General features: G+C 36.9%; 1 long non-coding RNA gene across 2 annotated transcripts in view; it reads right to left on the bottom strand.

Annotated features, from left to right (window-relative positions):
* The window catches only part of LOC141505980 (uncharacterized), a 139,871-nt gene that overhangs the window by 18,820 nt on the left and 93,515 nt on the right, over nucleotides 1-27,536 (bottom strand). Inside the window, exon 3 of one of the 2 annotated variants that reach the window (XR_012473734.1) lies at nucleotides 12,637-12,900. The exons of the other annotated variant lie outside the window; for it this stretch is intronic. This is a non-coding gene — a long non-coding RNA (uncharacterized LOC141505980). The remainder of the gene's footprint in view (nucleotides 1-12,636; nucleotides 12,901-27,536) is intronic. 2 annotated transcript variants of the gene reach the window in all.

Genomic DNA, 27,536 nt, shown 5'->3' with positions numbered 1-27,536 from the left:
GCACCAGATGGGGAACAGGCCACACAAGTAGAAGGTGAAAGACCCCACTTTTGAACCTAGATTTCCCACTAGTTGGGATGTTAGATGGGAATGTTGATTTATGTTTATGGAAAAATAAAATGAGACTAAGACAGAGAAGCAGAGACTAAGGCAGAGGTAAGCCAAGAGACAGACAACTAGGTGGCATTCTTGGATTCAGGAAGATAGGAGTTCAACTCCTACCTCAGACACTCACTATCTCTGTGATCTCATGTAAGTCACTTAATGGGTCTCAACCAACATCCTCATTCATAAAATGAAAATAACAATAAACTACAGTAAGAATTTCATGAAGATATAATGAGGTAAACAGTACTACATAAATGCTATCTATTTTTATTATTATTATTATTATTATTATTTTGCTGATTTCCTTTGATCCTAATAACCCTAAAAGGTAAGTGCTCTAGTAATTCAAAGTCATATGACATATTCTTTCTGCTTCTTCTCAATCACTGCTTATGGGCAGCTAGGTGGTGCAGTGGATAGAGCACTGACCTTGGAGTCAAGAGGACAGGAGTTTGAATCTGGCCTCAAGACACTTACTAGCTGTGTGACCTAGGCCAAGTAACTTAACCCTGATGTCATCTCTTGTCATCCTGATACATATCTGGCCACTGGACCCAGATGGCTGTGGAGTAGAAAGTGAAGCTGGTGACTTAGCATAGCCCCACCTCACTCAAATCCAGTTCATGTTTTTACCATGACATCACCTCCTCAGATGCCATGGTCTTCTTCGAGAATGAAGGACAAACATCATGGCTGATGACTGGGTAAAGATGTGGACCCAAATCTCTTGATTCTCAAACCAAGACATCTGCATCCACAGTGTGTCACTTGTATTGTTTAAGGACAGATCCAAGAATAAGCTGAGAAGTGGTGAAAGAAGCTTTCAGGTTAAGATCTGGATGCCTAACGTAGAATCTTGGGTTTGATTATTAGCTAGGAAACAAAGGACAAGTTAATTCATCTCTCTGAGTCTTTTTCCTGATCTGTAACTTGGGAATAATAATCATCCATCTACTTATCTTATGAGATTGCTTTGAGGAAAGGGCTTTTATACATACTAAAGTGTCATCTCAATTGTTAGCTCTTAAAAAGGATTCTAACAAAATTCTAACATCCATAAAATGCTACAGAATCACATAAGGGGGTTTTAGAAATCATCAGGTCATACAGTCTTCATTTTTATAGATGAGAAAAACAAAGCACAAGGTAGTTGTGCAAATTGCCTAGATACTAAAGAGTCTGAGGTGGGATTTGAATCTAGATCTTCTTGACTGTTAGAATGTAAGGACATTCTCTAGCACTATAATTTTCAAAGCAGGTAAGGGTCTGTATAGGTTGAGGGAATAGACTTAGTGAAAACTCTCTATATAGATGAAATACCAAGTCCCACTGCCAGAACAAATTTGTAGAAAGATAGAATCTCAAAGTTGGTTAGAGCTTCAGAGGATACTGAGTCCTTCCTCCTTCCCAGGTCCTTAACCCCTTCTGCAGGTATCACAGGAGCAGATATCTCTGCTTGGAAAATTCCAGTGACAAGAGCTTTCCAATAGTACAGATGCCCTTCTTAGAAAACTCATGCATTCAACTCAAATTGTTACCCTAGACTTCTACCCTTACCCATTCTTCTCTCTGGAACCAAACCAAAGAAGTCTAATTCCTTATTAACATGGCAACAGATGATCACAAAGAACTATAAGAGCTTCATCAGGAACAGGACATGCCTAACAAACTGCATTCTCTTTTTCAACAGGGTAATTAACCTGGTGAGATCAAGAAATCGCTGCAAATATAAACTGCCTTAGATTATAGGAAAATACTGGACAGAGAATTTCATGGCATTCTTGTAGACAGGACAGGGAGACACAACCATACAATAGTAGTGGGAGGTGGCTTCAGAGCTATTTTAAGGGAGAAGTCAAAGAAAAGTCACAGGATCATAGATTAATAGTTGAAAATCAATCTTTTCCCCTGAAAGAATATGGTGAATTTTGCAGGTTAGTTGTTTCTTGGTTGTAATCCAAGACCCTTTGCCCAGCAAAATATCATATTCCAGGTCTTCCAGTCCTTTAACATTGAAATTGATAAGTCCTGTGTAATTCTGATTTTGGTTCCTTAGTTTTTAAATTGCTTCTTTTTGGCTGCTTGCAGTATTTCCACCTTTAGTTGAGAATTTTGAAATCTGGCTACGGTATACCTTGGAGTTTTTATTCTAGGATTTTTTGGGGGGATTTTTTGCAAGGCACTGGAGTTAAGTGACTTGCCCAAAGTCATACAGCTAAGTAATATTAAGTGTCTGAAGCCAGATTTGAACTTAGGTACTCCTGACTCCAAGGCCAATGCTGTATACACTGTGCCATCTATCTGGTGGCCCACTTTCCCCCAGGATCTCTTTCTGGAGGTGATTGGTGACTTCTTTCAAGATCTATTTCATCTTCTTATTCTAAGATATTCAAACAGTTTTCCATGATAATTTCCTGAAAGATATGTTTCTTTGGAATTTATTTTCCAGGTCATTTGTTTTTCCTAAAAGATGCTTTACATTTTCTTCCATTTTTTTCCAGCCTTTGGTTTTGTTTGATGGAAACTTGGGGTCTTATAGAATCATTAGATTCCATTTGTCCACTTCTAATTTTTAGGGTTTTGTATTCTTCAGATAGATTTTTTAGTTTCTTTTCTAGTTGGTTAACTATACTTTTAAATGAGGTGCATTCCTTTTCCAGTTTGGTCGATTTTATTTTTTGATGATTTACATTCTTTTTCCAGTTGGTCATTTTTACTTTTCTTTCTTCAATTTAAATATTTTTATTCATTAGGTTTTCCAACTACATGCAGTGATAGTTTTAACCAATTTTTTGCATAGTTTTGAATTTTACCTTTTCTTCCCTTGCTCCCTTCCCTCCCCCCTTCCTCCTGACAGCAATCGAATATAGGCTCTACATATATAACTATGCTAAATACTTATTCACATTAATTATGTTGTAAAAGATAAATCAAATCCAAATGAAAGAAAAAAATTAGAAAAACATGATGTAATACATAACAACTTTTAAAAATTGAAAATAGTAAAATTGAAGATTTGAAGATAATAAGTTTTGGTCTGCATTTAAACTTCTTTGGATATGAATGGTATTTTCCATCACAAGTCTTTTAGAATTGTCTTTGATTATTATACAGTTGAAATGAACAAGTCCATCATTACCAAATGATCATTACCAAACATTTTTGTTTTACTTTGCTTTTCCAAGGCATTGGAGTTAAGTGACTTGCCCAAGATCACACAGTCAGGTCCTCCTGACTCTAGGGCCTGGTCTTTATCCACTAAGTCACCTCCCTGCCCCCTGCTGTTTTACTTTTAAAGGAGTTCATTTCTTCAGTCAATTTTTCTTAATTAGCCCAGCTTTCATTTATTTTCTCCATTTTTCTTCTTCCTCTCTTCTTTGGTTTTTTGATCTCTTCCAAGAGATTTTGGATTTGAAGTCAATTTATAAATTCCTTTGAGGTTTCACATGCAGGCAATTTGTCACTGCTTCCTCTTCTGAAATGACAATTTTTATCCTCCTTATCAGAACAGTAGCTTTCTATGGCTAGTACTTGTTTTTGGCTCATCTTGATAGTTGAGCTCTGCTCCTGGAGTATAGGAAGTATAGAGCCAAGTTTTTGTGCTGGGGCCAGGATCTGGTACCTGGCTTATTGCTTGCCAAAGTATTGCCTATCCATCCCAGGCTTTGCCTATGGAGTAGTTTCTTCCCAGTCTAGGCCGATATGTTACACTGGTAGTCCCACTGGCTTGCTGAGCTGGGACTAAGAGCCTTCCTCTGGCTTTCCCACTTAAACTGGACTATACTTCCCCTTTACCCCAAAATAACAGACCTTTTACTGAAGATCTTTCATGATATCTTGAATTAAGATTTTGTCACTCTGGTTTTTTGGGGTTTTTTTGGCTAGAATCTATAGTTTAAAGTTCTGTGTAGAGGCTTCATTTAAAGTTATTTCAGGAAAAGCTCCAGGAGTTTCCCAGTTTTGTGTCACCATCTTGACTCCACCATGGAAATCATCCTTCTAAGTTATCTTAAGCTGGAAAATGCTCAACACTGTTTTTTTCTAGATTCTGTCTTCCAGAATCCTTTTTTTAGATACTTGATCAACATTGTTTTTGGGGGAAGCTAGAAAAAGCTTAGGGAAATTCCTGACTTCTCTCTGCCATCTTCGTCCACCATTCTCTATCAAGCACTTTTAGCCCAACTATCTAATTAGTGTTCCCATTATGGCCCCTTAAATATAAAAATAATAAGGGTACTATGGTTATTATAAAAATAGGCAAGCTCAAGTTTAGAACAGGACAATAACTACCCCTCAAATCATATTAGATGAGGGCAGAGCATGACTGAAGTCCGAGTCTTCTTCCACCCAATATTCTGCCTTTAAAGCATTTAAATCCTACTTCTGATGGACAGAGAATGTTAAGGGCTTTGCATAACTCCTAATCAGTCCAGGAATTAAGGTTATTTTTCTCCCAGTTGAGCTACCTTTTTGGGGAATACTTTTCAAACCCCTGAGAAAAACTATAAGCCTGCTGGAAAGGTGACTCTTTTACAAAGAAAAACAACTGTCAGCAGAGCATCAGTGATAATTAGTTTAAGATTTCCAGAGACCTTAGATTTCTTTCATGTGGATTCTCCTTCCTCCAGAGCAAATATTCTGCCTCCACCTTCCCCCCATTCCTACCAACCAACCAACATCTCACTAGACTTTTTCATGAGTTACTAATAGTCATAACATGCATCCTCTAGGAACCATCCTTGTAGTGATAAGCATTTCCATGATTAGCTAGGCCAATAGCTCAGACCACAAACACACCTTCCAAGATCATACAAGAAGTATTACTAATTTGAAAGGACCTCTCAAAGCTTGCTAACTCCTAACATAACCTTCAAGAACTTCAATTGTTACTTCATGCCTCAATGAATGAACAAAAGAAGCTTTAGTGAAGAAAATCAGGAAATATAACTCAAATTTAGATAAGAGTAGAGGTTCAGATTTTCCATTTATTGCCTGTGTAGTCTTGCGATCAGTTTACTCATCTTCAAAATCAGTGAGTAAGTTTAGGTGACTCAAATCCTTTCCAGATTTGTGCCTATGATACTATTAAGGAATTTCTTTTTAATTTGTGAAGTATTTTATTTACAACAGCCCTGCAAGGCAAGGCAGAGCCATTAAGAAACTGAGTGTCAGAAAAGTAACTCTTCCAATTTCCCCCAAAAGAGTGACTGGAAGAGTCAAGGCTGAAACAGATCTTTGAGCTCAAAATGTGATAATATTTCCAGTTCTCAAGTCTGAGGTGAAGAGACTAAGAATGCAAACTCACAAAGAGTCTGATTAAGATGTAATTCATTTCATAAGTCATCTAGAAAAGGGGAGGAAAAACAACCTTTCAGAATTATTTATTTTATTCATGTAGAAATTGAATTAGAGAATCTCAGAGGTAGATGAGCCTTTGAGATAATGGACATGCTATCCATTACGGAGAGATGATACAGAGAGGGTATGGAATAAGATATAAATTCTTGTGTACACCCTAAAAAACAATTCTTGTGTACAGTCATTGGAGGAATTTGTTTTGCTTGACTATGCCTATTTATTACATTTTTTTTCACTTTTTCCTAATGAGTGGATACACAGAAGAAAAATTAGATTTCTATTCATTTTTATGTAGGAAATTGGACAGGGGGAGATGATATAAATCTGACATGTTGCATGCATTTTAAAATGAAATCATTGTACCAAAAAAATCAAAGTGACCCCAAAAGAGGGACAGTAAAAGGTGATGTCACTTTACATTTTTATGTGAGATAGATTTGCTACAGTCACTCACTGAAAGTACAAATATTGGCTAAATTATTAATATATGATCAGTCAAAGAAAACAAATTAACTAATTATATAAATGAGATTAATCAGTTTTTTAAAAAAAAAAATCTAGGATGGCTCTTCAGGTTGTAAATCTATCTGCTTGCTTTGAGGTATGGTGGTACCCTTGACAGAAATAGGGATATTAGGGTGGGAGATGGGTTTGGGGAAGAATGTAATGAATTTTCATTGGACGTATTAAGATTGAGGATGCTATGGAGCATCCAGAATGCGATATTCAATGGATAGTCCTTGATGTAGAATTAGAGTTCATGAAAGACACAAGGGGTGACTGTAGTTTTCTGAGTCATCTGAGAAAGATGATGTCGAACCTATAGGAGCTGATGAAGTCATTAAGAACAATATTGTTGAGAGAGAAGAGGAAAGAACCTATGACAAAACTTTGGGATATGCCCATGCAAACAGTTTGGTATGTGGGTAATGAGGTAACAAAGCAGATTGTGATAGAGCTGTCAAACAGGAAGGTGAAAAACCAATAGAGAGTAGGACCATGGAAATTCAGAGAGGAGAGAATGCCTGGGATAGTGCAGTACTCAACAATGTTGAAATTTTCAGAAAAATATCAAAATGGATAAGAAATGAGAAAAGGATGTTAAATTTAGCAATTAGGAGATTATTAGTAACCTTTAAGAGAATGGTGATTATTCACACATCAAGCACATTCTGATTTCTATGACTGTTCAGATTCCTTTAAGAAATACCCTACCTTCCTACATATACTTATCAAAATACCAGTTCTGAAACCACATTCCTCCAAGAAGTCTTGCCCTTTCCCACAGTATTTTGCACTGAATTGTATTTATCTGTACTTGTAAATTTTCTCCTGGAAAGATCTCTTGTCTTATTTATCACTCCATTCCAGTTCTGCAACATCATAGAATCTCAAAATAACTTGATTAAGTTAAAAGAAGAAGAATATAGAACACAGGATTTAGAATAAAGACTGTTAGAGTTGAAAGTGACTTTCTAACATGAAACATCAAATGTCAGAACTGTAAGGGAACCTTTAGATTATCTACTTCAACTGAAAAGAAAGTAATGGAAAGAGACTTGTCCAAGGTTAAACAGAGATTGAGTAGCATAGTGAGGACTAAGCCCCAGGTGTCCCAATTCCCAGAGCCAAGGATTTGTAGCTGAAATAATGGAAAGAAAAACACCTGTGTCTTGTTCAGTTGACTGGATTTTTAATTCTGCTATATTTCAGGAGGTTGGGGTTTGTGGGAAGACCAGTGTAGAGGCAGGTGGCAAAAATAGAAAGGGGTGAGTAGAGAGGCTGGGGCTGTAATCTGAACTCTTCTGGTTCCCTTATTTTCCTTCCCCTCACTCCCAAAGTATCTGCTTTTCATACAAGGCAAACCTAACCTTTTTAAAATTTGTTTTCTAGACACTGCACAAGCTGAAGTCCGAGATGTAAGTAGAACTTCTGCTTTATCATTTTAATACATCTCCCCTGTCATGATGAAGGGACCATTGATTCACATGATGCATTCAGCATTCAGCACCAGAAAGGCATCATTCTTTTACCTAAGGTCAAAACTTACTGAATCTTGGAAAAGTCACTTCCTCTTTCTGGGTCTCAGTCTAATTCATAGTTAAAAGAAGAGATATGACAAGATGATCTTCAACATTGTGTTCTGGGTTCTGAGGTCCCTTCCAACTCTGATATTTTATGTTCTGTGTTCTTGTATTTTATGTTCTATATTTTGGGCTCTCTTCCAGCTTTAACTGCTGTTCTCTCTATCTTCTGACATTTGGTGCTCTGCATTCTAAGGTCCCCTCTAGCTCAGACATTTTGTGTTCTGTGTTTGATATTCTGTGTTCTTTATTCTCCCTTTCAGCTCTGATTCATTTAGCTCTATGCTCTGACATTTTATGTTCTATATTCTGAGGTCTCTCCAAGCTTTGGCATTATGTTCTATGGTTCAAGCAGACTTCTGGCTCTAACATTCTGGGTCCTTTCTTCTGAAGAAAGAAAGCAACTATGAGTGTTCTACACTATTTCTTCTAAAATCTCTCTCCTACCTCTCCTGTTGCAACATTCGATAATATTTTTTGTGATGAAGTAAACTTCAATGATTGTTTCTTTTATCATTGATCTTTTCAGTGTCTTTTGTGATTGTGAAAATCTGCTTGTTGATTTAAAAATTTAAACGAATATTCCCAAAAAGGCATTAGAGCTCTCAGCCATCAGGGACCCAGAGCATTCCCTGGGGGTTCTCTCTATCAATTGCAAGTAATAAGCACCAGACTTCTCTCCAGTGACCTAGTTTCAGATTGATCAAGGAGAAACTTCCACTCAAAGTCCCCATTTCTATAACATTTTACACTTTGCAACATAATTGGCGAGTACTTTCTCATTTGAACTTCATCAAAGTCTTCCGACGGAGTGAAACCAAAGGTTATTTCCCTATTTCCCCCATTTTACAAAAAAGGAAATTGAGGCTCAAAGAGAGAGAGAGTTATTGTATCTTAATTGAAAACAATAAGAGAGTTCACTTAGTCCAACCCTTTTCATTTATAGATGGGAAAGTAAAACCTACTGGGTTATATTAATGGGATTTTATGTTACATTAAAAAAAAAGAATCATGTCCAGAATAAGAGAAGTGATAGTCCTACTACACTCTGCTCTGATCAGAAGTCATCTGCAGTATTTATTATATTTCAATACTGGCAACATATATTAGGGAGGACATTGCTAAACTGAAGCAAAAAAAGGGATGAATGAATAATTTCATCATGGGATAGAAACTTATATCCTATGAAGATCTTTTTTAAAAAAATACTGAATGTTAGCCCAGGGAAGAGTACATTTTAAAGAAACATAATTGCTGAAGGGTTGTCATGTAGAGAATAATGCTTTTGCTCAGCCCCCAGGAAATAGAAGTAAGATTAATGAAGGATACCAACAAAGAAAGAGATTTTGGTTAAATCCAAATGGGGAAATTGATAATTAGAAATGCCCTAAAGTGAAAGAGTCTGTCTTAGAAGGTAGAGAGCTCCCTATCAATGGAATCACTTGAGTGGAGACTGGACAACCCCTTCTGAGATGCTATAGAAGAGATTCAGTTTTAGGAATTATTGAACTATTTCTTTTCTTAGATTCCTTCTAACTCTAGGATTCCATCATGTCCAGTGACTTGTCTAAGATCCCAAGGCCAGTCTGAGACATAAACCTAAGTCATTTGACTTTTCATAGAGCTCTAACAATTCAGTTCAATTCAGTGAGCATTTATTAAATATTTTCCTTATATTGGCTAAGAAGAAACATGGCATCTGGATAGACAGCAGGCCTTGGAGTTAGGAAGTCTTGGGTTCAAGCCCTATATCACAGACATGCTGTCTGAACTGAGCAAGTCACCTAAACTTGCAGTAATCCCAGTAAACAGAGTATCATTAACTAGTATAGCACAGTTAATAGAACTGCAAGAAAAAAGGGTGATTCCTCACCAGAAATTCCATGTACCAATGAAATCATAATTCCTCCTACCCCAACCCACAAAAAGGGTCAGACTCTGTGTTAGGTCAAGAATGTATAAGGATGAAAATAAAAACAGTCCATGCCTCAAAAGATTAGTATTCTATCTGACACAGATAAGTAACTCCAGTGAATCCAAATCAACTTCAAGAGGAGGAAGTCAAGGAAGGCCTCATGTGCAGGATCCAGTTAGAGTTTATCCTTGAATAGGGGTAGGAATATTCAAGAAAAGGTGACAGAGGAAGACATTTCAGGACCTAAGAGCAGTCTGTGAAAAGAGATAAATGTTCTGAGAAGATGGAATGGAGTACCTGGGAAACACCTAATAGACCAGAGGTGTTAGATCAGTAGGAAATATGCCAAAGGCAAGGAACTATACTGATTTCACCATGGTGGTCATCTCTTGTCAAAGCAGGTCCACAACAGATTCTTCATGGCAGCTTTGTATGGTCTTTCCTGAAAGGATCCATAAGGACATCAGAGGTATTCAAGTCAAGGCTTTATGAATTTTTGTCAGGTGCATTAAAGAAGAGAATTCCTGTTAAGTATTAGTTGTAGCTAGAATGTCATCTTCTACAGGAAGTCCCTCTAAATCCCCCTAATTCTAGGATTTTCCCTCTGTTGATTATTTCCAACTTATCATACAGGCAATCTGAATAAAATTTGTTGTTATTGAGTCATTTTCATACATATCCAACTTTTTATGATCCCTTTTGGGGGCTTTCTTGGCAAAGATAATGGAGTAGTTTGCTATTTCCTTTTCCAAATCATTTGTACAAATGAAGAAACTGAGGCATAGTTAAGTGACTTGCCCAGGTATACACACAGCAAGTAAGTGACAGAGGCTAGATATGAACTCTAGTCTTTCTGATTCCAGGCCTGGCACACTAACTACTAGCTATATTTAATTGTATGTTTGATGATTGATAATGTTGTCCTCTGTTCTCAAAGAAGACTGTGCCATAAGAGTGGTGATGCCATGACTAACAAGTTAATTAGATTTGAGTGAGGGGGGGTGCTGTGTATCATCACTCACTTTCTCCTCCAGAGCCATCTGAGTCCAATGCCAAATATAAACATGATTATTTTGGAAATGACCCTAAATATGAGGCAGTCAGGGTTAAGTGACTTGCCCAAGGTCACACAGCTAGGAAGTGTCAAGTATCTGAGGACAGATTTGAACTTAGCCTCTCCTGACTCCAGAGTCAGTGTTCTATCTACTGTACCACCTAGCTGCTCTAGCAGTTTGTACCTAGCAATAGGAAGTCTTGTTTCCCCATCCCTTGATGGCAGTTACTGTCTTTTACCTTTTATGTCTTCAGAACTGAGGATAGTGCCTGGCACAATCTAAGTGCTTAATAAATGTTTATTGACTGACTGGCTGAATGGTTGATATAGATCCCTCCTAGCTCTGAAGTTCTGAGCACCTGGATTTCTGTGGAGAATCAATATGTTTTAATTATTCTTCTAGGCTAATTGCCCACATGCTGAGAACAAGATGAATGGAGTAGCTATGTGCACAAAAGACTATAATCCTGTCTGTGGCTCTGATGGAAAGACTTATGGCAATGAATGTATGCTGTGTTATGCAATTAGGTTAGTACCACCATGACTTTCTTTAGAGATAACATTGAACAGATCAATGTGTTCATTTCCCAGAACTGGGAACTTGAGGGTCCTTAGAGGTCATCTAGTTCCAGAGTTCTTACCCTGGGATCCCCAGGTTTTCCCCCTGCCAGTGGGTCAGTGGAAAAACTTCTTGGGATCCATGAACTTGGATTGGGGGGAAAAAAACTAGATCTTTATTTTCACTAACCTCACACTGACATTGCTCTTTACTTCATTTATTTAAATGCGCAACAAACTGACAAAGGGACTATAGGTTTTGCCAAACTGAAAATAGGTTTCTCTGTGTGTGTGTGTGTGTGTGTGTGTGTCTGTCTGTCTGTCTGTCTGTCTCTGTCTCTGTCTCTGTCTCTCTCTCTTTCTCTCTGTCTCTCTTTTTCTCTCTGTCTCTGTCATACTTTCTATGCCTCTGCTTCTCCATCTCTGTCTCTCTGTTTCTCTTTCTGTGTCTCTATCTCTCTCTGTCTTTCTTTGTCTCTGTGTTTGTCTCTGTGTCCTCTGTCTCTCACTGTCTCTCTCTCTTACACACACACACACACACACACACACACACACACACTTACTTTAAAAACTGGAAAAAACAAAATCCTATCTAATCTAAAACCTTCAGACCATGAGCAAGGAATATTGACTTATCCAAGGCCTCCCAGGTAATAAGTTATAGAAATAGAATTCAACTCTAAGTCTGCTAGCACCTAATCTACTGCTCCTTCTTTTACATTTCTTACATGGTGTAAATTGGGTCATCACTACAATTATTTCAAGAAATAACACACTACACAGTGAAGTATCTCATCAAAAGTTTCCCTGAACCCCATTTGCCTTGCAAACCCTAAAAAAAAGTTTCCTTGAGTAAATTTTACAAGCTGGAGAGGCAAGGAAGCCTGGTCTTAGGGTCAGGAAACTTGGGATCTACTCCTAACTCAGCTACTAATTGCTTCATGAGCTTGGGGAGGACAGTTTCCAGTAAGTTTAGAGTTTTTATATTTCCCTCTGTAAGTTTAGATTTCTTTTTCTATCAAATGAAGAATTTGGACTAGATGGTGTGTAAGTGCCATTTCCTGAACTCCAAACTAGAGCTAGATGTTAGTGTTCTATAATCCTTTTATTAGTAGCTCACTAGGATTACCCAGAGGGAATCCTCCCACACAGGTTAAGGGCCAAGGATTAAGGACTCCAAGCACAGGCCCTGGATCTCAACTCTGATTCCCCTCTACCACTATATTCTCTGGTCTTGATTTGGAATATTTCTTTACTCAAAGGTTCTCAACATAGCTAGAGATACCAGGTTCAAAGACAATCAGATACAGGTTTAGTTTCAACCAGAAAAATTGCCAATTAGTGATCTGGAAATTTATTCCTGTGACCCACCAGGCAGTTTCTTGGAAACCACAATCTTTGGGTTCTAGATTCAAAGAGGAGTATGTTTGCAAAGTTGAATAGAATAGACTGTTATGAGGCAGATTAGGTTAGTTCTACCTTACTGATGAATATTCATTGCCATGTATAAGTTAGACTGTAGTTCCATACATTGGATGTACTTACTGATGGAGACTTACCACCTAATATGATTGGAGCCATGCTTCCATATATTGGATGTATCTACTTGGATGAGGAACCAAAAGGATGCAGCTACAAGTTGTGAATTTTTTTTGTTTGAATGTCATTAAGTCAAGACCTCCTCAGTCAGATGAAGCAGTAGGGCTGAGGTGTCTCAGTGATGTGAGAAAGGATTGCATCTAAAAAGCCAAGATCTCCCATTGTGTCTCATCAACAGAAGTCATCCTGTTGCTACTATATCAGGCCATTTGTTTCAGATGGTTCTAGAAGAGATAATGAGAATGGTGTCTTTGCACAACACCCTCTGACTTTAATCCAAAATTATATGCATGTCATGACAGCATTTACTTGAAGTCATGGTCTTCTTCAAGAAAAAAGACAACAACAACAAAAAAATAACCAGACACATACACTTGAGGCCAAGTTGATTGACTTGCCATTCCTACATATGGAATTCCTTCTAGCACATGAAATTCCATCTCCTCCCTCCATGCCTTTGCACAGGACGTACCCTATTCCTGAAATGCCATTCCTCCACAACTCTGCCTCTTGGACTCCCTGGCTCCATCAAGGCTTTCCCTTCACTTGTCACTTCCAGCAGGAAGAAGATGATTTTTCTCAGTCCTCCCAGTTAGTAATTCTACCCATTCTTTCAATCAATTATTTTGTGCTTACTGAGTATACATTTTATATTTCATCAACTAGATTAAGTTCCTTGAAGGGAGGGATTGTTTTATTTTTGTTTTGTTTTGATCTTTTTTGTCCTCCGTGCCTAGGGGCTTAATAAATGCTTGCTAAATTGAATTAAATCAAATCTGAAAGACTCCTCAAAATATAGAATACCAGTTCTCTGGAATGTGCCTTGTAGACTATGCAGACCAGCTACTGTACTTTAAAGAAGAGGAAACTGAATTCCATGAAAAATAATTTATTTACCCAAGTTCTCACAGAACATTACCAAAAGAGATAACTTACATCTGATCTACAATCTGTTATTCCCTGCTTTTTCCCCAAGGGCTGGCAAATCTGATCTTAGACACTTACTAGTTGTGTGACTCTGAGCAAGTCATTTAATCCTTTTTGCCTCAATTTTATCATATATAAAATGAGCTGGGGAAGGAAACAGCAAACCATTCCAGTTATTATTCTTCCCTCCTTCTCAAAGAGGACCAGTCTCTTTGCCAATAAAATTCCAGATGGGATCACAGAGTCAAACAGGACTGAAATGACTAAAGGACAATAACAAAAATAGAGTTTAAAGGAGGGACAAGTCAAGGAGTTTAGGAGGAGCAAGTGAGGTGGAAAAAGGTGAGACTTGAAGGATGAATATAATTTAGATCAACTAAAGGAAAGGGGAGGACTTTCTATATCAAAGGAACAACCTAATGAAAGGGACGAAGTGCCTGGTGAGACTTTGATATCTGAATGCTAAAGTTGAGACTACAGAATAAGATTTAAATTTTCTCCCTGAATGAAAACACATTTTTAAATTATCCTGCAATTTTACCTTAACTCTGTCCCCTATCAGAGGCCTCTTCCTCACTGGGAACTGAGAAAGTTGGGGACTACCTAATTGGTCCTAGACCTGTGTAACTCAGTGTGAGGAATTATGAAGAATTCTTGTTTCCTGGGCTTGACTTGATATCATAAAAACTTCCAAGTGCTGATGGTTTCAATTCATTCATAAATCTTTCTAAGATTAACTTGGACCATTTGGTGATTTTCCCATGGTCTAGCTAAGTTGTTGACATGAGCTTACATTTTTATCAGTAGTAGGGGAGATAAAAATAAAATGACCTTGGTTTTTAGAAATCTACCAGGTTCCAAGATAAAATCATAAATTCATAGAACACAAGATGCCAGAGCTGGAAATGACCTACATACAGAGCTTTCAGTATACCTATACCTTAGACATATATTTTTCTATTGACTAGAACCTCTAGCAAAGCTCTGTGAAAAGATCTAAATCAAGGATTCTTAATTTCTTCTGTATCATGAATCCCTTTGGTTAGTCTGGTGATCCCTTCTCAGAATCATGCTTTTAAAGGCATAAAACAAACAAAAAAAACCACATAGAATTACAAAAGGAAGTGGAAATTGTCATCAAAATGTAAAGAAAAAAAATTTTCACAGACCCCCAAGTTAAGAATTCTCAGATAAACTTTTTCTGACTAATCTGATTGTCAAATTTCATGATAATGAAAATGTTGTGATATGTTACACATCAAAAGTAAGCAATTTTTAGTCCCTATGCAAATTTGGTCATATTGATGTCTGATGTTTTAAATTTAAGTTTTTTTAAATTGAAGATAATACATAAGACAGAAGCAAAAATTAAGGTGATCAAACTGAAAGAACTAGGGTCTTAGCATTGCAGGGGATTTGATTCATGTGGGAACTAGGAGATCTGGGGAAAGAGTGACAGGAAAGATGAAAGGACCTTGAGACCCTTAAAAATAATCATAGCTAACATTTATATAGAACCTACAATGTGCCAGGTAACAATGCTAAGCACTTTATAATTGTTACTTCATTTGATCCTCACAAAACTTGGGAGAAATGGGCTACTATTATTCATTTTGAAGATGAGGAAACTGAGGCAAATAGAGATTAAGTAAGTGTCCAAGTTTGGATTTGATCTCAGGGTGTTCAGATCCTGGGCTTCTTATCTGTATATATTATGCCTTCTGCACTTGATCTTATCCAGAGAGAAAAGATCAACTAATATTGCTGTTGGAAAGCTCTGGATATGTTTAACCCAGGGAACAGAAAATGAAAGTGATTGAAGAGAAAAACGTAGGGAAGGGGATATTAATCACAGCTTTTCAATTTGAGAAGGATTGTTGAAATAGGAAGTATGCACTTTGTTCTGCTTAGCCCCAAAAGGCAAAAACAAGAAGCAATGAGCAGAGGCTGATTTTCATTCAAAACAAGACGTTTCTGACAAAAAAAAAATTCTGACCATCTATAGAACAGCTGAAATTGTGATGCTCTGTTCTAAGATTTCTTCCAACTTTTACATTTGGTTTTTAAGGTTCCTTCTTATTCTCATGTTCCATCTTCACTTTGTTCTAATGAAAAATTTCTGGGCAGAGTTTTCTTTCCCACTGCAAGGTCCTAATTTTTGTAATAGTGATGGCTCACTATGTTCTATTTTTTTTTCATTTCTTCTACAGAATCAAAGGTGTTTCTATCAAGGTCCAAAAGAGAGGAAAGTGCTGAGGAACCAAACTATCTTGGGGTCCCCAATGGGGCAGCACAAAGTTTGGCCAGACTGATTCTTTAATAAATGCATGAAAATGATTTCTTCTGTTTACATGATTTCTGGTGAAAACTATATTGGAGAAAGCAAGTGTGGCACTATAGATATGACTGGTCTGTGGGTCAGTTCAGATCCTGCCCCTGACTTCTACTACCTATGTGACATATCACCTCTCAGTCCCCCAGGCAACTCTTCAAAATTATAAATTGTAGAGAGAATGCTTACTTTCATTGGAAAGGAAAATTTATTCAACAGAGGTTCCATATAATGATAAAAATCATATTTCTGATTTAAAAATAAATGTACAAGAGGAGGAATTAGGAATGGGCTGGGATCACTAGAATTGCTTCATTTGGTAGAGTTTTATATTTATAAAGATATTTAGAGGAGTTTCTGCCATTCTGTACTCATTACAGTCCTGTATATAGCACAAATATTCCTATGATCATTTTATGTGTAAGAATTCTGAAGATCAGCACCAAAAGGGGAGGAAGATGCACATGTATAAGAATAATCATAGCAGCTCTGGGTTTAAAAAAGAAAACAATTAGGTAAGATCTGGAGAAAGGTTAGAAATAATGGCTAGGTACACTAGAATTACATTCACTTTTATAGGTAAATATATATGTATATAAAGTTTTATTAAGTTTTAAAAACATTCATAATAGTTTATGCCATTCAGGGCTCACTACAGGCCCTTCACATGGCACAAATATTCTCATCATAATTTTATGTGTAAGAATTGTGAAGATCAAAAAGGAGAAGTGACTTGCCCAAGTCATAAGTCATTTAATAACAGAGCCAGAATTAGAATGCAAGTATTCTATATTCTTGTCAATCCAAGGCTCTTTACATTGCATTACATTGTCCTTCAAAGCCATGGGCTACAAGATGGGAAGTTCACAGAATTCTAGTAGTTTGGAATTGAAAGGAACATTATATATCATATTATTCAAATTATTCATATTCATATATTATTATTTATTAGACCCTCATTTTATGTTAACTGATTATTTTACCAATGGAAAATCAGAGAGGTTCAGTGATTTGCCCAAGATTACACAGCTAGCACACTGAAATGAGGTTCAGACTCTATTTCCAAATACATTGATCTTTCCATTATACAATCCTGTCAATAAGGTTACTACAATTAAAGGGAATGGATGATTTCTCCTCCTTGAGAAGTTGCATTCTATATTCAAAAGAGTAGAAGAAATCCAGGAAGAGAAAACATGATAGAGAGCCTCCTACTGTGGATCAATGAAAGAATATAATGGATGAGATATTGTCATAAATGAATAAAAAATGAAATGGGGACAGAATATGATAGATATAGAGTTCAGGAAACAAAATCCAAGTATGGCATGGACATACACTACAATGTCAAATGAAGGCTTCATTGTAGTCTCTGAGTACCCCCAGGTGCTCCTTCTCAACACATATCCAAATAGCTGTCAATTTCTTGACTTATTTTCCTTTAATGATCATTTCTTTCTCCCACAGTCTCACTTCTAAGTTCAAGGAAGAGAGAAATACCAATTATGCTAATGGGAACTTGTTTCATTGAAATTAATTAACAAAAAGAAAGGCCAAAGTGAAGGGCATGTCTTTTCAGTCTGCCCTGTAGTAACAGACATGAAGTTCAACCAGGAGCTGGCTAGGTCAGTCAGAAGTGAGAGCCAAGTGACCACAACTGCCACTACCCTCTGCCATGGTACACTTGTCACTAAATGCAATAGTTAGAGGTGTTTTACAAATCTACAAATATGCATAAATTCTAACAATATGCAGCTTAACAATCAGAATCAGAAATTAGCAGTAAAAGGATACACTTAGGTAGACTTAATTTCTTCAGGGTTTGCTGCTCATACTTTCCCTCTAAAGTGTCTCAAATGTCTCTGGCTGCTTACCTCATCTTCCTCTGGAGATAAGGACCAAATATGACCAGACTGATTCAGAAGAAGAAACAATGAAAGAAACATCCATTCTATATCTGATGCTTAAACATGGAGACACTGTTTACTGTAGAAGAAAAGACAGGAACTTTGGGAGTAAGCTACCTCTGAATTATAGAATTTGTGACTGAGGAGAGATAATGTGCACATAATCTGACACATATCCTAGTTTGGGGGAGTACATATATCAGAGAATTTGGAGGTCAAATTTGGCTTTGAACATTTATTAGCTATGTGACTCTGGGCAAGTCATTTAACCATTTGCTCTAGTTTTCTCACCTTTAAATGACCTGGAGAAAAAGGCAAACCACTCATATCTCTAGCAAGAAAATCTCAAATGGGGTCACAAAGAGTCTGATATGACTAAAATAACTGAACAACAACATAAATTTCAGAGGATTTCTGGAAAGAATATGTAAGCTCTTATGACCTAAAATTCTGTATGGGAAATTGTCCTAAGAGGGATGAATAGGAAGTTTTCTAGACTCCAGTTTTAAAGACAAAGACCATCTATTCTAATGAAGAAAAAAAGGAAATAGCTACCTAGGAGGATAACATGATTTCTTAAAATTTTGCAAATACATAGACTGTGTTAAAATAGTTTAAATACATAAAGAACTTATTGAACAATTAAAATTTAAAAAATCTTAAAGACATAATAATAACTAATATTAATGCTGCTTCATTATCTTTCAAGAACTGTAGGAGACACTTTCCAAATAGTTTCTCATTTGATCTTCACAACAGCTCTGGGAAGTAGGCACTACTTTGACCTCCATTTTATATGATGGCACCAAGAGAAAAAGAGTTCAAGTAACTTGTCCAAGGTCACACAAGAAAGGCATAAAAGATGGAAGCAAGTGAAAGTATTTGAAGAATACAAAAGTGAGTTTTATAGTGATAGTTCTAGGATCCCAAAAATTCAGAATGAACTGAACCTGAGAAAGGATGCCAAAGACAACAAAAAAAGTGTTTGTTTGTTTGCTTGGGGGGGGTAGTTAAAGTTATGCAGGGATTGGAAAAAAAGAGCTAATAAACAACAAGGCTCCTTGTTGAGAGGAAAGGACAATGATAATGGAAAGGAATTTCTTCTGATAAGTTGTTATTTTGCTTCTATTTTTCTTCCTGAAAGTGATCTCAGTCAGAGAGAGAAGGATCAAATAGGACCTAACTTCCCTCACAGAATTCATGTCATTTTGCCTAAATAAATAATTCTCAGTGTAGCAAAAAAACTTGGCAGACACCTCTCAGACTGGCCGATATGACTAGAAAAGACAATGATCAATGTTGGAAGGAATGTGGGAAATCTGGGGCACTAATACATTGTTGGTAGAGCTATGAGCTCATCTAACCTTTCTGCAGAGCAATTTGGAATTATACCCAAAGGGCAACAAAAATGTGCATACCCTTCCATCCAGCAATACCACTACTGGGTCTATACCCTGAAGAGATCATGAAAAAGGGTAAAAACATCACTTGTAAAAAAATATTCATAGCAGCTCTGTTTGTGGTGGCAAAGAATTGGAAATAAAGGGAATGTCCATCAATTGGGGAATGGCTTAATAAACTGTGGTATATGTATGTGATTGGAATACTATTGTTCTATTAGAAACCAGGAGGGATGGGAATTCAAGTAAGCCTGGAAAGATTTGCATGAATTGATGCTGAGTGAGATGAGGAGAACCAGAAGAACATTGTACAGCCTAAAAGCAACATAGGGGTGATGATCAGTCTTGATGGAATTGCTTATTCCATTAGTGTCATAATTGGGCACAGTTTGGGGGTATAAGTGATGGAAAATACCATCTGCATCCAGAGAAAGAATTGTGGAGTTTGAGCAAAGACTAAAGACTATTACCTTTAATTTTTTTAAGGTTTTTGCAAGGCAAATGGGGTTAAGTGGCTTGCCCAAGGCCACACAGCTAGGTAATTATTAAGTGTCTGAGACCTTACTTGAACTCAGGTACTCCTGACTCCAGGATCAGTGTTCTATCCATTGTGCCACCTAGCCACCCCACCTTTAATTTTTTTTAAAAAAAAATCTTTATTATATAATTTTGCTATCTCTTATACTTTATTTTTCTTCCTTAAGGATATGATTTCTTTCTTATTACATTCAACCTAGATCAGTGTATACCATGGAAACAATGTAAAGACTAACAGATTGTCTTCTGTGGGGGTGGGAGAAGGGAAGCAAGATTGGGGGAAAATTGTAAAATTCAAAATAAATAAATAAATAACTTTTAAAAAAAGAACTTAGCAGATTGGGGGTAACTAGGTGGCACAGTAGATAGAGTACCAGCCCTGGAGTCAGGAGGACCTGAGTTCAAATTTGGCATCAGATACTTAATACTTACTTAGCTGTGTGACCTTGGGAAAGTCACCTAACCCCATTACCTTCCCCCAAAAAAAAAGAAAAAAAAGAATTTGACAGATGGAGTAACTGAGATATTGTCAGTCATATATCAAAAAGGGTGGAGAACATCAGTTGCATAATAAGCCAATGCCCTGACTATTTAAAATAGTTTAAGTTTTCAAACTATAGACTGATAAGTTTAACTTCAAATCCTAGCAAAAATTATTTTTTAAAATATTATTAAAAGGATGTTTGTAAGCATGTAGAAAGGAAAGTGATGCTACTAGGCCTTTATCCCAAAAAGAACAAAAAAAAAAGGAAAAGGACCCCCATATAGAAGCATTTAAAGCAGCTCTTCGTTGTGAGTGACAAAGAAATGGAAAATGAGGAAGTGTTCATTACTGGGGAATGGCTGAACAAACTATGGTAGAGAACATAATGGTATCCAGTCATGCTGGAAGAAGTGGGAAGAAGGGAAGGAAATCAATACTTTTCTAGTACCTTCTAAGCATCAGTCATTGTGCTCAGTGTCTTTTACAAATATTATCTCCTCTTATGCTCATAAAAATCCTCATTAAGAGGTAGCTGCTATTATTATCCCCATTTTACAATTGAGAAAACTGAGGCAAACAACAATTAAACATCTTGCCCAGGATCACACAGCTAGTAGGTTTTTGAGATCATGTGTGAACCCAGGTCCCATTGACTTCACTAAGCTGTTCCTAGAATATCATTTTACATGAATAAATTTGAAAGACTTAAGATATCCAAGCAATACAATGACCAAGCATGAATGCAAAGGACTAGTGATGGCACATGTTTCCTGTTTCCCAATCAGAGATGAAGTTAGAGTTCAGATGTATTCATAAGTTTTGTACAGAGTCAGGGTGGTAAATTTATCACTACAGGGCATGTTTTATCTCTGCATTCCCCACTGCCTTTGGTGGGTTCCCTCTCCTACCCAGCATTATCTTTCTCAGTTCCTTTTTGTGTGTGATCTTCCCTTATTAGAAGAAAACAGGGCAACTAGGTGACTCAGCTGATTGAGTGCTGAACCTGAGGTCAGGAAGATTCATCTTGTGTTCAAATCCTGCTTCAGTCACTTACTAACCCAGGGCAAGTCATTTAACACTGTTTGCCTTCATTTCCTCATATGTAAAATGAGTTGGTGAAGGAACTGGCAAACACTACAATATCTTTGCCAAGGAAACCTCAAATGAACTCAGAAAGAGTTGGACACAGTTGAAATAATTAAAAGAACATACTTAACTGATGTCCTTTTGTGGCAGGGTTCCTGGACTGGTAGATCAGGAGAATGCCACAATATAGAGTACATTTGGATTTCATCAAAGCATTTGACAAAGTCTTTCCTTCTAGACTTGTAGATATACTCATTCTAAATAAACATACACATAAACCTACATATATACCTATATATATATATATATGTGTGTGTGTGTGTGTGTGTGTGTGTGTGTATGTGTGCATACATATAAATATATACTCATTCTATACTCAAATTGAAATAAGTGCCAACAAGGAAGAAGGTCTCTAGTGAAATACCCTGGGTCTCTTGTCCTTGGCTCTATGCAGTAGCCTAGAGGGACCAAATGCACTGCTAAGTGCAGTCAGAACTATGCTAAAATATAATTTGATAACATTTAACAAAATAGATAAAAATACAAAAGAACATAGATGATATTACTATGCATTTTTTAAAGTCATTATGAGGCACCAGAAATCCTTAAGTATGGTCAGTTTGATACCATCACTATAAACATTTTTTTTAAAAATCAATGACTTGGATAGAATCATAGATGGCATGCTTATTAGATTACCAGATAATGAAATTCTAAGAAAGAAAGTTAAAAAATTGTATAATAAGGTCCAGATTTATAAAAAGAATCTCAAAAGAGTATAACCATAGCTCAAATTTAGTGAGATATTTATAGGGATTAGTTTAAAGTCCTGCACTTGGGTTCAGAAATCAACTGTGCAAGTTCAGGGTGGACAAATTAAAGTTAGAAAATAATACTGTGTGAAAAAAGAAATTGGGGGGGTGTTGTTTCAGGCCTACACGTATAATATATTTCTCCAGTATAATATGAAATTTAGAAAACTAATTTGGAAGTGCAGTATTTATTAAATGCTTACTATTATTACTTTGATAATCACTAGAGATTTACATACTAGCAAGCAAGACCATTCTGCCTTCAAGGAACTTATATTCTATTGTAGTTGATGTTTATCTTTCATTCTAGAAGAAGATCATGACATCAGGGAGGTGCTAACAATGATAAGAACATGAGTTGGATTTGACCTCACTTTCTTCTCCGGAGCTGTCTGGGTCCATTGACCAGAATCAGAACAATTGAAGAAGACGCTGAATATAGGAAGATATTCTAATGCAGACAGACAATTAGAAAGTTGGGGGGGGGGGAGAACCTCCGAGAGGGAAACTTTGGGGAAGTTAGTTGGTTAAGAAAGGAGAGAAGTTCAGATATTGAATTTAGTAGTGAATGGGACAATCTTAGATTGCATTAAGAGAAGCTTTGGGAGGAGAAGCTAGGTGGTACAGTGCATCGTCCCTGGAGTCAGGAGGACCCAAGTTCAAATCTAGCCTCAGACACTTAATAATTACTTAGCTGTGTGATCTTGGGCAAAAATCAAAGCAATGGGAGACCAAGATACCATGTCATTTCTATATCAGTTGATGGAACTTTGATCAAGAGAGGAAGACTTGTATGGGACATAATAGTTATCCTCAAGTATCTGAAGAGTTCTCTGGGAAAGAACTTAATCTGCTGACCATAGAGTATAGAAACAAGAGCAATATTTCAATCATTAGAAAGGTGCATTTAGAAAAAATGTAAAGAAAACTTCCTGACATTAAGATCTGTCCAAAAGAAGAAGGGGTTGAGATGTATGTAAGTCCCTATTGCCGGAAGCCTTTAAGCAGAAACTGCAGAGTCACTTGTTTGGGAAGTTTGTAAGGGTGAGAATTCAGCTCCCATTACAGGTTGAACCTGATGACATCTAAGATCAACTCAATTCTGGGTAGCACAGTCTAGTCAGACCCTCCAGAGGGAAATCCAAAGACTGAGGCATGTTCTTTATTGTGATTTGGCTCTGCCTTGACAATCTATACCCACTGTACTGAGTTGGGAACCATGTGAATTCCCCAAATAAGGATCATTGGATAGATATCCTTTCCCTTCTGTATCAATTTATTTGGGAACTTATGACTCCCAAATAATGATTGAAGTTCTTAAAATGTCAGGGAAACAAGATGGTTCTGAGATTTAAATATGCCCACCAGAGGGTGATGTGGCTCCATTTTCTGATCACCCTTACCCATCAAGTATAAATAGCTGCCCACATCAAAGCAGGCATAAGGTACCATGGTTGCCAGGGAAGGATGTACCCAAATACTGCAAAGCACGAGCTTGTGTTTAGAATCAGATTTGCCAAGTCATGCAATGTCCAAATTGGAAGAAAAATCAAAACACTTAAGAAAACATTAAATGTCAGATCTTAAAGCATAGAATATGGTATGCCAGAGATTATAGGATCTCAGGTCAAAGAACACAGACTGTAATAGCTGAAAAGACCATGAAGCATGGAATGTCTTAACTGTAAATAGTTTCAGAAATGCAAAATATAGAGGGGAAATAATAGAATATAGATTTAGAGCTAGAACTACTTCATTTTACCGTTGAGAAAACTAAGATCTGGTGTGGGGAAGTGACTTACAAAAGATTATATAGGTATTAGCAAAGTCTGAGTTCAAACTCAGATCTCCTGATTCCAAACCCCAGATTCCTTCTATTGTATTTAATAACTCTGCGTGCTTCCAATGAATCTGTTTCAGATCCATCCTACAAACTGTTTCCTGATTAACACTTACTTCCAAATGGGAACAGATAGGGGAACAGAAGGAAAAAGGAAAAGAAAAAAGGAGAGGGGTAGGGAGACAGAGAAAGAGAGAGAGACAGACAGAGAGAGACAGAGAGAGACAGAGAGACAGAGAAAGACAGAGACAGAGAGAAATAAGAAAGTGGACATCGGGGAAGAATATTGTAGTCTGGCAAATTACAAGGATGGTGAATTGGATCATAGGGAAATAGACTGATTTATCTGTTCCAAGAACAATAGCTCCTGGCTACATGAAGAACTCTATGCTCTATAGAACATTCTGATGTCGAAGGTACACCTCTATGAATAGAACTGCTTCTACTGATTCTCAACACTTGTGCTAGCTACTTAAGCTATGAAAACAAGAAGGTAGACCCAGAAGAAGGGAAACATTAGGGCACATTCAGGGAAAAGGGAGTCAACCAGATTTGGATGATACAGAGAGTCCCCAAAGTCTTAGTACAATTTGAAGTTTTAATTATTTGAAATTCTCTGACATTTGAGTACCCTTTTGGGGGGGATGGGGGGGGAAAAGATTTTGTCCTTTCACAACCTTCATCCTTCTGAATTTCTCTGCATTTAATGTTGCTGATCACTATCTCCTCTTGGAACTCTCTTCTTTGGATTTTTGTGACATTGACTTCTCTAAGCTATACTGTTAATCTGGCCATCTCCTCAGTTTCATTTTGGGATCATCATTCCTGAATCACCATCTATGAGTGCACTCCAAAACTTTTTCCTGGACTCCCTCTTCTCTTCTTTTTCTAAATAATTTCTATAAATCATATTCATTCTCAAGAATCTAGTTATCATCTCTATGCAATGACTACTATATATATATATAATTAATCAAAAACATTTATTAACTACTATCATGTGTTAAGACAATGTATTAAGTGCATGAAATCTGAAAAAGAAAAAACAATTCTTGCCCTCAAGGAACTTAATTTTCCAATGGGAAGACAAATCCATAGATAGGTTCATAATAAATAAAGAGAAGAAAAGAAAGAGAATCTAAGGGAAGGCACTAAATAGATGAAGAGATTGAGAAAGTTATCTATCCTGTAGAAGGTAGCAACTGAACTAAAGTCCTAAAGTAAACCAGTCCTAATCTCTCTCCAAAGTATGAGTCCTATATCAGGAGATGAACATTCCTTACTAGTTGTAACCTAGGCATCACAAATTTAAAATGACCAAAATGTATACATTCTCTTTCTAGGACATACATTTCTCTCCTATTTCCCTCTATCAAGGACATTCTCCAGTTACCCAAGTTCACAACCTCAGAGTCATCTTTAATTCCTCACTCTCTCTCACATGCCCTATATCTAATCAGGTGCCAAGCTTATTGATTCCACTTCTGCCTTAGTTTAGGACATCATAAGCATTCACTTGAACTACTGCAATATTCTTCCCTAATCAGATCGCATGTGGAATACTGTGTCCAGTTCTGGGTATCATGATCCTCAAAACACACTGATAAACTAGAGAGCATTTAGTGAGAGCAACCAAAATGCTGAATGGTCTTTAAGACTATGTTATGTATCGATAGGTTGAAAACACAGAAAATATTTGGTGTAGAAAATAGAAAATTCAAGAGGGACATGATAGCACTCATTAAGTTTTTTAATGTCTGTTATGTGGAAGAAAGATAAGATTTCCTGTAATTCACCCCACAAATAGAACCAAGGGTAGAAGTTATAAAGAAGATAACTTAGACTTATGTCCTTAAATTAGAACTGTCCAAAAATGGAATGGGTTACTTGAACAGATATTGCTTCTCCCTCATTGAGATCTTTGAGCAAAGGCTCAACAGCTACTTGTTAAGTATATTGTAAAGAGTAATCTTTGCTTGAATAGGGATTAACTAAGATGAGTTAATGAGATCCCTTTCAATCTAAAATTCTGAGATCCTATGGTCTTGATCAGATCATTGGAATCCTTGAATACCTTACTGAAGGATTTGGTAATTAAGTCTCATGAAAACTGTATATTTTCCCCAGAATAGTTTTCTATCTGGAGCAGTGGGTTCCTGAGTTGATAAAAGCTAATGCCAGTTTAATAGAATTATAATGAGAGCAATAGAAATAATAGTCTTACTCTTCACTGTCCCCATCAGACCCCATTTGAACCCCATCCAGTATTACTTCTTGGGGTCACATTTGAAGAAGGACAATAAGTAAATCCAGACTATACAAACTGTTTACCAGAATGCACTGGGGTTCATGTGGGGGTAGTTGAGTAGGGAAGGTGGAAGAATTAAGCAGTGATTAGGGTTACTGGATATATTGACTACAGTTCCCCAGGCAAATGTATCTACTTTTTTTTTTGATGAAAATGAAGTTCAAATCAAGGTCAGCAAAAGTGAGTCTAAAATGGTGAACCATAGAGGGAGCAGAAAAGAGTGACTAACTATGAGGAACTTGATGATGTTGAACTGTTTGTATTCCTGCTTGGGAAGAAGATATTGCTAACTCATATGAATTTTCTCATTTATAAGAGCAATTAGAAGGAGAATATATAGACAGGACATAGGAAGGAGTGGAATATAATGGTGTGATGTGGTAAAGGGATGGAGTCAATGGGGGGAAGTACTGGGAGGAAGGAAAAGGAGATGAAGAAGCTGAGAGATTTCACTTAAGAGTCAAGAAAAAGCTTTTTCAATGGGGAGGGCAAAGGGGAATGAGTGAGCCTTCATTCTCATCAGAAATGGCTCAGAGAGGAAATGACATACACACTTAATAGGGTGAGGAAATCTATCTTGCCCTGGAGAAGGATGGGAAGAGGACAAGGAAGGGATAAGGAGGAATGGGGGGAGGGAAGGGGGGGAATAGGTGATAGAAGAGAGGGAAGATCGAGGGAGAGGGTACTCAGATTCAGCACACTTTTGGACAGGGCCAGGATGAAAGGAGAGAGAAAGAGAATAGAATGAATGAGAGTGAGAAGAAATAGAGTGGAGGTACAGCTAGTAATAGCAACTGAGGGAAAAATATTGAAGCAACTTCTCGGGTGGACTTATGATAAAGAAAGCAACTCACCCCAGAGATAGAGCCATTGAAATCTGAACACAGACTGAAGTACAATTATTTTTTTTTATTTTATTTTTTTCTCTCTCTCTATTCTTGAGGTTTTTCATCTTCTTGGGAGGAGGGGGTTTATGTTTATTTTTATGTTTACTCTTATAACATTCAATTTACATCAGTGTATGGCCTGGAAACAATGTAGTGACTGTCAGACAGCCTTCTTGGGGGGGGGGGATTGTAGAATTTAGAGCCCTGCAAAAAATGATGGGTACATATTACTATTGTATATAATTGGAAAACAAATAAAATGTTAAAATGTTTTTAAAAAGAAGGAAAAAAACTAGGCCTTTTTGCTAAAAGAACAGACATAGAATATTTGACACAGAAC

This window comes from Macrotis lagotis, chromosome 1 (genome assembly GCF_037893015.1).
Source record: "Macrotis lagotis isolate mMagLag1 chromosome 1, bilby.v1.9.chrom.fasta, whole genome shotgun sequence".
Lineage (NCBI taxonomy): Eukaryota > Metazoa > Chordata > Mammalia > Peramelemorphia > Peramelidae > Macrotis > Macrotis lagotis.
The sequence above is the reverse complement of the archived record's forward strand: the minus strand, read 5'-3'. Positions and strand labels throughout refer to the sequence as shown.